The 2,500-nt window shown below is 49.3% G+C and overlaps 1 non-coding gene across 1 annotated transcript in view; it reads right to left on the bottom strand.

Moving 5' to 3' along the window:
* LOC117162398 (5.8S ribosomal RNA) overlaps window positions 1-119 on the bottom strand; it is a 155-nt gene extending 36 nt beyond the window's left edge. Inside the window, exon 1 of the ribosomal RNA XR_004465965.2 lies at window positions 1-119. This exon is cut by the window's left edge and continues 36 nt beyond it. This is a non-coding gene — a ribosomal RNA (5.8S ribosomal RNA).
* Window positions 120-2,500: the final 2,381 nt, after the last annotated feature.

The following is a 2,500-nucleotide window of genomic DNA, read 5'->3' as shown; positions in this document are numbered from 1 at the left end:
GTGGACCGCAATGTGCGTTCGAAATGTCGATGTTCATGTGTCCTGCAGTTCACACGTTGACGCGCAATTAGCTGCGTTCTTCATCGACCCACGAGCCAAGTGATCCACCGTTCAGGGTAATCTTTTATAAATTTTGCAACAGTTCAATACTCAAATGTACTCTTCTCGGTTCTAGCGAAGCCGAGTTCCGTCACGTTCGACCAACGGGAATCGAACGCGCAGAAGTCGCCATAGGATTGACGACACAAAAACGTTCGAAAAAAAAGAAACCGACGAACGCGCGAAGATACGCGCGTTCGCCGGCCGGGCGTAAAGTACATTATGATATATAACAACCATCGAGATCGAAGCTCCGTTCGTCAGGAAACGACGGGGATATATACACCCGATTCTGAATCCTCTGTACAGCACACGATCTCGCGAACGAGTAAGGACGGTGGCTAGCCCATGTTTTATATGTGTTTGATTCTACTCTCTCGTCCAATTATTCAAGAAACAGCGCGCGTGCATCTCTCCATCGTTCGGGTGATAGTAAAGATTCGATGGGATTTGCGCGGCCGTCCGCCTCGAGCGGTCTTTCGTCCCAATATCCAGAAGCAGAGTTTGAAAAACTCTAGCGACGGCACGGGTGTCCGACTCACGACATCGAGGTTTCGAAGCCGGCGATCCCCTCCGAACGGATGGCGACCACGCGACGACTGAAAGCATGAAAAATCGACGAAAGATAGAACACATCTCCGTTCGGGTGATGTTTTTTTTAAAAAAAAAAAACAAAAATTCGATGGTACTCGCAGCCATCGTCCTCGCGCGGTCTTTCGTCCCAACATCCAGAAGCAGAGTTTGAAAAGCTCTAGCGACGGCACGGGTGTCCGACTCACGACAACGAGGATAGACAGCCGGTTCCCTCCGAACGGGTTATGCGACGACGATAAACTCGATGAAACTTTAGTCTCGTTCAGGTAGTGTGTGTGTCTTGTAAATCAAAAATTCGATGGGACTCTCATCCATCGTCCTCGCGCGGTCTTTCGTCCCAACATCCAGAAGCAGAGTTTGAAAAACTCTAGCGACGGCACGGGTGTCCGACTCACGACAACGAGGATAGACAGCCGGTCCCCTCTGAACGGTATATTATATATATGCGATGATAGACGACAAACTGGATGAAACTAAGTCTCGTTCAGGTAGTGTGTACATCAAAAATTCGATGGAACTCGCATCCGTCGTCCTCGCGCGGTCTTTCGTCCCAATATCCAGAAGCAGAGTTTGAAAAACTCTAGCGACGGCACGGGTGTCCGACTCACGACAACGAGGAAAGACAGCCGGTCCCCTCTGAACGGTATATTATATGAAACTTTAAGTCTCGTTCAGGTAGTGTGTACATCAAAAATTCGATGGAACTCGAATCCGTCGTCCTCGCGCGGTCTTTCGTCCCAATATCCAGAAGCAGAGTTTGAAAAACTCTAGCGACGGCACGGGTGTCCGACTCACGACAACGAGGATAGACAGCCGGTCCCCTCTGAACGGTATATAATATACATTATGCGACGGTAGACGATCAACTAGACGAAACTTTAGTCTCGTTCAGGTGGTGTAAAAAAATTCGATGGGATACGCACGCACGGCTGTCGTCGTCCTCGAGCGGTCTTTCGTCCCAATATCCAGAAGCAGAGTTTGAAAAACTCTAGCGACGGCACGGGTGTCCGACTCACGACATCGAGGCTTCGAAGCCGGCGGCATTCCCCTCTGAACGAACTTCGGCTACACTAGTTACGAATCGTTGCTACACATCGTCTTCATCGTCGTCGTCGTCGTCGACATCGACATCGACATCGACATCGACATCGTATCATCATCATCATCGGTCATCGTCGCATAGCGGGCCAACATCCACGCGATGCGTCTTCGTTCTAGGTTACCCGATCCACGAGTATGTTACACGTGGTTTCGTTATTTCGAACGAAACGACACACGAAGAGCACACGCCCTGTGGGTAGGAAGCACGTTTCGAGAACGACGAGAGTTTCGATGAAAGAGACGAGAGAAGTCGACGCAGAAGGTATCCATGGATCTTCGAAGAGAACCTTCGAAGATGTATATCGGTATCCTTTCGCTCTGCGCGACTCGCTACAAGTTCTTTCGCTCTCGTCGACTCGTTCTAGACGCTTCGTTCGATCCCAAAGAGGAGTCTTCGATATGTCCCGTTGCTAGGAGGAGAACAAACGCAACACAGACCACGAAACATAGAAGAGAATAGGCGAGCATGATCTCTCCGACACGAGGCACTTTAGAGATTTTCTTATTAGTTTGCATGGACTTTTATATTCGTTCGTACGGTTTCCACGATGCAAATACGAAATACGAGATCGTGACGGCGGGTCTTTCTGTGTACGGCCTCTCGCAGGCGCCACGACTGCATTTCTCTTTACACGTGGTTTCCATCGTAATTTTTTTCGTTTGATATCGAGCCTTAACTTTTGTTGGCTCTTTCGAAGCTAGAGTT

Source organism: Bombus vancouverensis, unplaced genomic scaffold (assembly GCF_051014615.1).
Source record: "Bombus vancouverensis nearcticus unplaced genomic scaffold, iyBomVanc1_principal scaffold0054, whole genome shotgun sequence".
NCBI classification, from domain to species: Eukaryota; Metazoa; Arthropoda; class Insecta; order Hymenoptera; family Apidae; genus Bombus; species Bombus vancouverensis.
This window is presented reverse-complemented; position numbering and strand designations above follow the sequence as displayed.